We start from the raw sequence: 12,519 nt of genomic DNA on the forward strand, positions 1-12,519 counted from the left end.
AGCTCATTTGGAAACATATCTGCATACTCTTTGATTACGGGAATAGACTGAAGTGTAGGTATCTCAGCATCTGCATCTCTAACTTGCACAATATGATAAATGCACCCTTTTGCGATCATTTTCCTCGCCTTCAGATAGGAAATAAACCTACCTCTGGGTGTTGCTGTATTACCTACCCATTCAAGGACCGGCTCACCCGGAAAATGAAATCTGGCTGCCTTTGCTCGGCAATCAACTGTGGCATAGCAAGATGCCAACCAGTCCATGCCCATGATATAATCAAAATCCATCATCTCTAGCTCAACTAGGTCAGCTGAGGTCTGACGACTACAAATTGTCACCGTACAACCTCGGTAAACCTGTCTAGCAATAATCGATTCTCCGACATGTGTAGATACCGCAAAAGGATCACTTAGTATTTCAGGCACTATACCAAACTTCCTCACGACAAATGGGGTAATATACGATATAGTAGATCCTGGGTCTATCAAAGCATAAGCATCGTGAGAGAAAATGGTCAATATACCTGTCACAACGTCTGGTGAAGACTCCTAGTGCTGTCGACCCGCTAAAGCATAGATACGGTTCTGATTACCACCTGAACTGGAACCTTTACCTCTGCCTCGACCTCTACCAGCCGAAGACTGAGACTCGCGCCCTGAAGGATGCACGGACATAGATGATCCTATTGCTGAACTCGCTGGTTGTGCCATTCCCCCAGAATCTCTATTTGGGCAATCTCGCATCATATGCCTCGGACGCCCAAATGTATAACAAGCATCAGAACCTGCTCGGCATTGACCCAAGTGTCCTCTACCACAGATGTCACACCGCGGAGGAAATGACCATGTCTGCGCAGAACCTCATTGTCGCTGCAAACCCGACGCCCGTGAGCTCTCACCTGGTCCTGACTGAGTATAGCGGTCATACCCGTAACCCTGTAACTGAGGTGGCGGAGGCCTAGGTGGCCGTCCGAAGTACTGGGTCCTATAACTACCCTGAGATTGCTCCTGAGACCTGGGAAATCTCATCCTCTTACGTTGCCCTTGCTCAGCCCTCTCTGTACCCTGCTGCCGACGCCTACCCCTTTCTATATTCTGGGCGAATGCCTGAATCCGGGAGATATCCATACTATCCTGCAATGCAGCGGTGGCACATGCCTCGGTTAACTCTGGGGCTAACCCTGCTATAAACCTGTGAATCCTGTCCCGCATAGTAGCAACTATGGATGGTGCATATCTGGCCAATGAGTCAAAACGGAGACTATACTCTCGAACACTCATATTACCCTGCTTGAGGGCTAGAAACTGATCGACTCGAGCCTGTCGGATCTCCCGTGGTAAGTACTGGTCAAGGAAGGCATCTGAAAAATTCTCCCAAATAGCTGGAGGTGCATCACGTCCCCTGGACCTCTCCCATCCCTCGTACCAAAGGATGGCTATATCTCGGAGTCGAAAAGCTGCTAGCTCAACTGCCTCTTTCTCCGTGGCATGCATAACACGAAAGATCCTGTGAAGCTGATCTATGAAATCCTGCGGGTCCTCCCTCTGATCTGTCCCCGTGAACTCTGGGGGACTCAAAGCAATAAACTCTCGGACCCTTGAACTCCCAGACCCCTCAGAAGTTCCTGCACTAGCTGATGCCCTAGCCTGTTGCTGGGTAGCTACCAACTGTGTCAACAAATGCACCGCACTTCTCAAGTCCTGATCTAATGGAAGTGGAGGGGGAACTGGATGTGCGGTTTCCCTAGGAATCTCCGCAGTTGGTGGAGGAGCCGGTAATGGCTGAGTATGGGTCTCGCCTTGGGCCTCAGACTGGGCCCCATCTACTGGGGGTACCTTGCTGGTCCCCTCACCTGCTGTTGTATCTCTCCTCTGGCTAGCCGTAGTCTTCCTAGTCAATGTCATCTGTGCATGCAAACACCAACACATAAGTTTAATTCAAATTTCCTATAACTCAGTTCTATAGCACGATTTAGATTTCAAAGAAGGGTAACCAACTCCTAAATGTCCTGTAGTTCCCTGCTTATATAATGTGGTGCACAACACATCTATAAACAAGACCCTACTAGACACGGCTTGTAGACTCCCTAGGATAGAACTGCTCTGATACCAAGTTTGGCACGCCCCGAACCTAGGAGCGAGACCAGCACCCGGTGCCTCACCTAACCTGGCGTACCAAACTGCGAGTAAGGGACTTTGAATATATAATGTCATACTTTGGCCATGGGGCCACCTTGCAAGATAATTTGCGAAGCAAAATATAAAACTGAATGGAAACTAGCGCTAACTAAACATCAATATAAAGCTAGGCCAACAAGGCCGTCATAGCTACTACAGCTGACAAACCACCAAATTATACATACCAGGCCTACAAACCCAATATACTGCACTAACCAACAGGATATGTCTACAAGCCTCTACTGATAGATGTACTGTGATCGGAACAGGGCCCCGAACCACCCATAACATATATACAGATATACATAAGATGTACATAAAACTCTAGACCTGGCAACTCCGAAAGACGTGGAGCTTAGCGATCAGGCTGAACTCGGGAAACACCTACTGAGGAGGTCTACCCGTCTGTCTGTCTGAACCTGCACGCATGAAATGCAGCGCCCCCAGAAAAGGGACGTCAGTACGACATAATGTACCGAGTATGTAAGGCAATAAAATAACTGAAAGCTGAAGCTGAACTGATAATATGATAACTAAAATTAACTGGGAGTCAAAGATGATCTGGAGATATACTTACCTGCTGATACTGACTCAACTCTCTCAATATAGTAAGTAAAATAAATGTCCGGCCCTATAGGGCTCAGAACGTGTAACTGCTCCGCCGTAGTATGCTCGCTCATAGGCGCTCGGCCATACTAGGCTCTGTATCTTGGCCATTCTAGGCTCGCTCATAGGCGCTCGGCCACAGTAGGCTTGGTATATAACTTACCATCTGATCAGAGGTCGCCCAATAGGGGCCTGCCCACCGATTATAGCTCGATGGTGGTGCAAATACTATAATACTGTATATATATATAGACCCTCTGCTCTCTTGACTAAATAAAGACAAAACTAAACTGAATATGAAGTCTCGATAAGGAATAATATTGTAACTTATGAGACTAGAATAATATGAAGAAATTCATGAATACAAACTTCTCTTTATGTCTCATTATTAACACATGTAGCTACGAGATCATGCCAAAATAAAGGAAGGGCTTAGCCTTAACATACCTTATCACAATCTTTCCAATCACCAAGTTGAACTCACCTCTTCACACCTTAATCTACAAGAATGATAATAATACTATCGTTAAGTTACGAAAGGTACAACTATCGCACAACGAACGACAAGCTTATTTTGTATTAAAACGGGCAGCATCTCCCCTATAATCCTTACTTCCTCCAAATTCAAGATAACACCAACAATACAAGAACAGAACAATAACAACATATATACATCATTTTCCAGTCCTATATACGCCATCAAATACTACAAAATAGCCCAACACACCCAATCTCTTCATACACAAAACGACCACCGTAGTAGTGTCAAACGACCCGGAAATGTTATGACGAACGACCAGCCTACCACCCTACATTTATATGGTGTTTCTAAACCCCCTTCCTCCTCTAAAAATCCACAATATAGTAGTAAAACACGCTGCCCAACAACAATACAAAACAGTCCACAAAACAGTCCGCTACAAGTGAATAACTCGAACTCATGGCTTCCGATCAAGGTCCGGTGAGTTCTTACAAGTATAGAACGACTTACCATGAATTTACAGCAGAAAAAATGGATTAAATAAAGCAGTAAACTCACCTTATTTGTTGGATAACTCAGCTTCTATCTTGGTTCTTCAAACTCTAGGTTTTACCTCCAATTAGAACTTGAAAGGGAGAGAAAACCAATTAGGGTTTGTGGGAAATATTTGGGAGGATTTTTGCAGAGCTTATGTATGGTTATTATGCTCTATTTTAAGTCTAATATATGAAGAAAATAGGCCTTTAAAAGTCCTCTTTGGAAGACCCAAAATGGCCCATTTTGGGGCTCTCATTTAAGCAAGTAGGTGACACACCTAGTTGTCACCTAGCAGCTTGTGCAGTATTGCAAAAATGCCCATATCTCTCTACTCCGATGTCTTATTGACAAACGGTTTAATGAGTTAGCAAAATAGACTCATAGATCTTTAATTTGATGGGTGGAACACCCCATAACTCTAAGCATATTGGGAGAAAATTACAGTTACATTTGACCCAAAGTTTCAGTAAAGCTTATGAATGTAACTTGTGATGACTTTCATCGACTTTTGTTCCACAACTCGCTTGACTTCAAAACATAACGCACAGATGTCATAAAACTAATATAAATCATAACATAATCTCCTTATCATGTTAAGCACCCTAGTCTCACCCCAAAGGTACATGTTATAACATTCCCAACTTGTCGACTTTCGACGAAACATTGTTTTCTTCAATTGCTTTAGCTTCTGAACCGTCCAACCCTCTTTGTACTTGTTGTTCATGATCTTTAATATTTGTAACCTCAGAGGTAACATGATTAACTTACTTTATATACTTTTAAATATTATCTCATTTTTGGTCCTACATTAGTTTGCTTACGACACATTTTTACGTACGAAAATATAGGATGTAACACCAACTCACTCTGCACTGCTCTCTAGAAATGTGAAGTAAACTGAGGGCCTCTATCTGATATGATGGAAATTGGCACACCGCGCAACCGAACTATCTCCTGAATATAAATTTGGGCCAACCTCTCTGAAGTATACGTAGTCACAACAGGAATAAAATGTGCCGACTTGGTCAACCTGTCAACAATCACCTAAACTTCATCAAACTTCCTCAAGGTCTGCGGCAACCCAACTACAAAGTCCATAGTAATTCGTTCCCATTTCCACTCTGGTATAGTCATCTGTTGAAGTAGGCCACCTAGACTCTGGTGCTCATATTTAACTTGCTGGTAATTTAGACACCTAGCTACATACTCAACTATGTCCTTTTTCATTCGTCGCCACCAATAATGCTGCCTCAAGTCATGATACATCTTCGTAGCACCTGGATGAATAGAATACCGAGAATTGTGTGCCTCCTCCAGGATCTTTTTCCTCAGTTCATCCACATTAGGAACACACAGATGATCCTGGAGTCACAGAACACCATCTGCACCAATAGTAACTTCCTTGGCACCACCTCGTAGTACCGTTTCTCGAAGAACCATTAAGTGTGAATCATCATACTGGTGTGCCTTGATATGCTCAAATAGTGAAGACTGAGCTATGACACATGCAAGAACTCGGCTGGGCTCTGAAATATCTAACCGCACAAGTCTGTTGGCCAAGGACTGGATATCCAAAGCTAATGGCCTTTCTTCTGCTGAAATGAAAGCCAAACTACCCATGCTCTCCGCCTTTCTACTCAAGGCATCTACAACTACATTTGCTTTACCTGGATGATATATGATAGTAATATCATAATCTTTTAGTAATTCCAGCCATCTGTGCTACCTCAAATTTAGGTCCCCCTGCTTGAACAAATGCTGCAAACTGTGATGATCAGTATAAACTTCACAGGACACCCCATAAAGATAATGCCTCCAAATCTTAAGGGCGTGAACAATCGCAGCTAACTCCAAATCATGTACCGGATAATTCTGCTCGTGGGGTTTCAATTGACGTGAAGCATATGCAATAACTCACCCATCCTACATCAATACACAACCCAAACCAACGCGTGAAGTGTCGCAGTACACTGTATACATCCCCAAACCGGAAGGCAACACTAACACCGGTGTTGTAGTCAATGCTGTCTTGAGCTTCTGAAAGCTCACCTCACAATCATCAGACTATCGGAATGGAGCACCCTTCTGGGTTAATTTGGTCAATGGTGCTGCAATAGATGAAAAGCCCTCCACGAACCGACGATAATAACCTGCTAAACCCAGGAAACTCCTGATCTCAGTCATTGAAGTGGGATGATGCCAATTCTGAACTGCCTCAATCTTTTTGGGATTAACTTTAATACCTTCACCCGATACAATATGTCCCAAAAATGCTATAGACTCTAGCCAAAACTCACATTTAGAGAACTTAGCATATAACTTTTGTTCCTGCAATGTCTGGAGCACTACTCCCATATGCTGCTCATGTTCCCCCTTGCTGCGCGAGTAGATCAAAATGTCATCAATGAAGACAATGAAAAATGAATCAATATATGGCCTGAATTCCACGTTCATCAGATCCATAAACATTGTTGGGGCATTAGTTAAACCGAAAGACATTACCAGAAACTCATAATGACCATATCTAGTACGGAAAGCAATTTTCGAAACATTCGAATCTCGAATCTTCAACTGATGATACCTCGACCTCAAGTCGATCTTAGAGAACACCCTAGCACCCTGCAACTGGTCAAATAGGTCATCAATATGCGGCAACGGGTACTTGTTCTTAATAGTGACTTTGTTCAATTGGCGATAATCAATACACATCCATATTGTTCCATCCTTCTTTTTCACAAATAATACCGGTGCACCCCAAGGCGATACACTCGGTTTGACGAACCCTTTGGCTAGTAACTCTTCAAGTTGTTCTTTTAATTCTTTCAATTCTTTCGGAGCCATGCGATAAGGTGGGATAGATATAGGCTGGGTATCTGGAGCCAAGTCAATACAAAAATCAATATCACGATCAGGTGGCATACCTGGAAGATCTAAAGGAAATACATCGGAGAACTCCCGAACTACTGGCACTGAATCAATAGCCGGAGTCTCTAAAGTAGTTTCCCGAACATAGGGTAGATAAGCCAAACAACCCTTCTCAACCATGTGTTGAGCCTTTATAAAAGAAATAACCCGATTAAATGAACTGACCGACGAACCCTTCCACTCCAGCCTAGGAAAAGATGGAATAGCCAAAGTAACAGTTTTGGCATGACAATCTAGAATAGCACGATATGGAGATAACCAGTCCATACTCAGAATAATTTCAAAATTGATCATCTCGAGCAATAAGAGATCTACTCTAGTTTCATAACCACAGAATGTAATAATACAGGACCGGTAGATTTGGTTCACCATAACATAATCGCCTACAGGAGTGGACACATAAACAGGAGTACTCAAGGACTCACAAGAAATACCCACGAATGGAGCAAATAGAGACGACACATATGAATATGTGGATCCTGGATCAAATAATACTGAGGCATCTTTGCCGCAAACAGAAATAATACCTGTAATCACAGTATCTGAGGCCTCTGCATCTGGTCTAGCCGGAAAAGCATAGAACCGAGCTGGAGCGCCAACTGGCTGGCCTCCGCCTGGCTGATCTCCAGCTCTAGGATGACCCCTACCCACCTGTCCTCCACCTCTTGGTGGTCGGACTACTGGTGGAGCAATTGGTCCGGTAAGCATAGGCTATTGACCCTGCTGTACTGGTCTACCCCGAAGCCTGGGGAAAAACCTCCGCATGTGACTGGGATCCCCGCACTCGTAACAACTTTTCGATGCGATGGGCTGCTGACTAAGTGTCTGGCCCTGGGGAACTGAATACCCACTGGGAGGGCCCTGAATAGCTGGTGGGCGGTAGGAATTCTCTGGTATAGCACTGAGATAATGTCGCACTGGAGCACCTCGAGGAGGTGGTGGTGCTGGAAATGGGGGTCTGCTAGACTGCCCCCTCACGAACTGACCTCTGCCCCCAGACGGAGCACCTCTGAACTCTCCAAAGTACCTGAACCACTTATCTCTCATAATCTGCTCTCAGCTCCGCTGACGCACACCCTCAATCCTCCGGGCTATCTCTACAACTCGCTCATAAGAAGTACCCATCTCAACCTCTCGAGCCATAGTGGCCTGAATACCAGTATGTAAACCAGCTACAAACCTCCGTACTCTCTCCGCCTCAGTAGGGAGTATCATAAGTGCATGGCGAGATAATTCAGAAAACTTTGCCTTATAATCAGTCACTGACATCTGACCCTGCTGGAGCTGCTCAAACTGAAACCATAACTCTTCCCTCTGGGAGGGTGGAATATAGCTGTACAGGAAGATACGGGTGAACCTGTCCCAAGTCATGGGAGGAGAATCTGCTGGTCTGCTAAGAGCATAAGACTACCACCATCTACGGGCTCTGCCCTCTAGCTGAAAAGTAGCAAAGTCTACCCCATGAGACTCCAATATCCTCATGTTGTGCAGTCTGTCCCTGCAACGATCAATGAAATCCTGTGCAGTCCATCTGTCTAATAGTTTTTGAGGATCGGCGGTTACAGCTGGCATGGGCTCAGGTGTAGCTGCTGCCACTGGCTGGGCTCCACCCACGGGTAGTGCACCCTGGGTCTGATATAAGGTAGCTGCCTGTCCATGAGCCTGCGCGGTAGGGGTCTGTGCTCCCCCGCCCGCCTGAGATGTGGCTGGGTCTGCCGGAAATAAACCGGCCTGAGTTATATTTTTCATGAACCGCAACATACGACCCATGACATCCTGAAATCCCGGTGCAGATGTGAAATCCATCGGAGCTGGCTCTGCCACAGGCACCTTACCATGCTCCTCAATAATGGGATTCTCTGCTGGACCCACTGGCGGCATAACTGGAACAGTCCTGGGATGTCCTCGCCCTCTACCACGGGCTAGAGCCCTCCCTCAGCCTCGACCTCTGCCTCAGTCTCTAGCAACTGGGGGAGTAGCTCTTCCCTGGTCTGGAACTTCATTCGATCGCGTTCTCACCATCTGTGAGAGAATAAGAGAAGGATATTTAGTACTACATTAATTGCATGATGGAATATGAAGAAAGGTAATTTTCTAACACCCTATAGCCTCTTGAAGATAAGTACAAACGTCTCCGTACTGATCCGCAAGACTCTATTAGGCCTGCTCATAACTTGTGAGACCTAAGTGAACCTAGTGCTCTTGTAGTATGAGTACGTAAATAACGTGTACCCAGTAAGTATCAAGCCTAATCTCGAAGTGGTAGAGACGAGATGACCGACTTTGACACTCACTATGGGGCAATAATAATAATTGAAATACAACTATGATATATAAATCAACATGATTTACAGAATTTACAATAATTTATTTAATCAACGAAAATAATCAAGATTCTTCAAATGCAACAATTCTCAATATATTAATTAAATTCCTTAAATTCGAATAATTTCTAATTTATCAATTAAATATTATTTTCAGGAATAACAATTAATTATTTAACAAGCAAGAGTAATAATTCATTAAATTCCAAGGATTTTCCAATTTATCAATTAATTTCGCAAGCTAAAATAAGCTATTAAAGTATCATGTAATTATTATTATTATTAAACATGATTTCTGCCGAGGACGTACGGTCCGATCCAGAGTATCGTGTACACTGCCGAGGGACATGCGGCGCGATCCATAGATGCATCTATCCTGCCGAGGCGTTCGGCCCGCTTCACAAGAAAGGAGACATTTTCTTATGTACCTCCGGAAGGAGAGTATATTTATTATGAGATAAATTCGGGAGGAAGAATAATTTCTTTTAACAATTAATTAATTTAAACAGAAAATCAAAAATAGACTCGTGCGTACGTAGCCCCCGCAATTATCAATAATTATTCAATTTAATCCTTATGGCGTAATTTTCCCCTCACAAGATTAGACAAGAGACTTACCTCGTCTCAAAGTCCACTTTTCGATTATCGCGTCGTGTAAAATTCTCGATTCAATGCTAAAAAATCCGAAACTATCCAAAAGTTATATAAAACAATTAATATATGTTCAATAATTCGAAAATCATCTATTAATTAAATTACTCTATCCAAAATGGTAAAATTTCTAAAATTTATCTCCGGCCCACGTGCCCGGATTCCTGAAATTTTTGGATGAAAACGTTACCCATAATCTCAAGAACTCAAATATATAATTTCTATCCAATTCCATAACCATTTTCGTGGTTAAAATCTCATTTTTATAAAAATCTAGGTTTTTCATCTAAACCTTTGATTTCTAAGATTTACTAGTTATAATCTATGTATTTAACTCAAGGGGTGTAGAATTAACTTACCTTCAAGTTGTTAGTTGAACTCCCTTCTCAAAAGCTCTGAAATCGCCCGAAAATGGAGGAAAAATGGGCTCAAAATGTCTGAGCCCCGATTTTTAACCATTCTGCCAAGCAGTGGTTTTGCACCTGCGGAAGGGGTACCGCACCTGCGGCTTTCGCACCTGCGGAAATTCCTCGCAGGTGCAAGTTCCACTCGCCTAGGCCACGGTCGCATCTGCGCAACAATTCTTGCACCTGCGCGTTCGCAGGTGCGCCCAAATGTTCCGCACCTGCGATGACAGTCCTTCATTCCCCCTTCCGCTTCTGTGATTGAAGCTCGCATCTGCGAAGGTCGCACCTGCGGCTGTCCAAGCGCAGGTGCAAACGTACCAGAAGCAGAAAGCTTCAGTATTTTTCTTCCAAGTTCGAAATTGGTCCGAGCCTCGTCCGGTTAACACTCGGGACCCCCGAGGTCCCGCCCGAATATACCAACAGGTTTGAAATCATAAAACGGACTTGCTCGAACTATCGGAACGTGTAAAACAACATCAAATCTAAGAATCACACCCCAAACCAAATTGAATCAAACTTAAGAACTTTAAGTTCTTCAATTTACTTCCAATACGCCGAAACATACTTAAGCTACCCGGAATGACACGAAACTTTGCGTGCAAGTCTTAAATCATTATACAGAACTATTCCCAAACTCGGAATTCCAAACGGACTTCAATTTCTCAAAAACCTACTCCAAACCAAATTTAAAGAACTTTAAATCTTTAAATAGTTGATTTTCACTATTAAGCGCCAAAACGCTCCCGGGTTATCCAAAACCCGATTCGAACATACGTCCAAAGTCCGAAATCATCATACGAACCTATTGGAACCGTCAAATCCCGATTCCAGGGTCGTTTTCTCAAAATGTTGACCGAAGTCAAACTTGACCTTTTTAAGGCTAACTTAAGGAACTAAGTGTTCCGATTTCAACCGACACACTTCCAAATCCCGAACCAACCATCCCCGCAAGTCATAAATTAACAAAAATATTCTCGGAGAGTTTTATTTTAGGGAACGAGTTTCTAAAAGTTAAAATGACCGGTTGGGTCATTACATATATATATATATATATATATATATATATATATATATATATATATATATATATATATATATATATATATATATATATAATTTTTAGATGATTGACAAATGTTTAACTTGCCCAAGAATATGATGGTTTAATTCGATGTAGTTTAAGCAGGAGTTCGAATGCATGTGTGGGCTATATAAATCAATGGACAGTCTTTGTCCTATTGAAAATACAAGTGAAGATCCAAATAGAAAAGTAAAAAATATTCATAATTGGAGGAATTGTGACAATTCTAACTGCAGTAATATTAATTATTTATTTTGGCTTTAAAAACATTCAAAATATTATACTGTATTATCAAATTGTATAGTCTGTGGGTATTTTCATAAATAGTTTGTCGCTAATACGTATTAAGCGTATCACGAAAGTAGCCGGAAACCTTTTTTTTTAAATAATTTAGGGACAATTTGAGAGACCTCTTCTCAAACTTTTTGATTTTTTTCGTAACATTCTTTTTACCTTTTTCATTAATATAAATAAAATATAATTTGACAACGTGCCATTTCTAATTTTAAGCACTTCTAATTAATTAATTTTATGAATATTTTCTCTAACAGAAAAGAATAAGATTAAACATCGTTTTTTGCAAAAGAGAACAGATTAGGCAGCTGCAATTTTATGTCTTTTGCAGATTAATTATTCACTATTTTTTATTTTATGAGTTTTGATTCTATACAATAATTGTCACATATGAACACTACATCAATTTTGCGTTGCGGAACGTCAGGAGATGTTTATGACATTTAACTCTTTTATTTAAGTTAGGAATAGGAATGTGTGTTTCATAATTTACAAAGGATACTTATTTCCGTTTTCTAGCTCGAAAGAGCAGCCAAACCAGCTGCGAAATTGCTGAAAAACCAGTCCGAAAATCCCAGAAAAGTTGTCCTAAAATCAACACCAAAAATCCGACGAAACATCGTCCAAATCCAGCCACAAAATCCCTCGAAACGACCCCCTTTTACACTTGAAATAGTTGTCCAAATCTAGTCGATTCGGTATAATTTTTGTCCAGATCTTAGTTCGAGGTCGATGGAGTGGGTTCCGGTCTTGGCTTATTCGAAAAAGAACTCTCTGTAGTTAGCTTGAACATTCATCTAATAAAAGTTGAAAGTCAGCGTTCTGTTGGTCTATTTCCTAAAGTTTGTAGTCTGCTTTATTCGGAGGTTTGAGCTAGCTTCTTATTGCGAATTCTTAATATGTTCCTTTAGATTCTTTGTTGTTTCCTATAGTTCGTTCTTCGTGAATGTTTTCTTTGCTTTGATTTGTTTGCTTTACTCGCTATTTAATTGATCATTTTAATTAGATGAACATTGGTCATGTCGAAGGTTTT

The sequence above is a fragment of the Nicotiana tomentosiformis genome, chromosome 1 (genome assembly GCF_000390325.3).
Source record: "Nicotiana tomentosiformis chromosome 1, ASM39032v3, whole genome shotgun sequence".
Taxonomy (NCBI): Eukaryota; Viridiplantae; Streptophyta; class Magnoliopsida; order Solanales; family Solanaceae; genus Nicotiana; species Nicotiana tomentosiformis.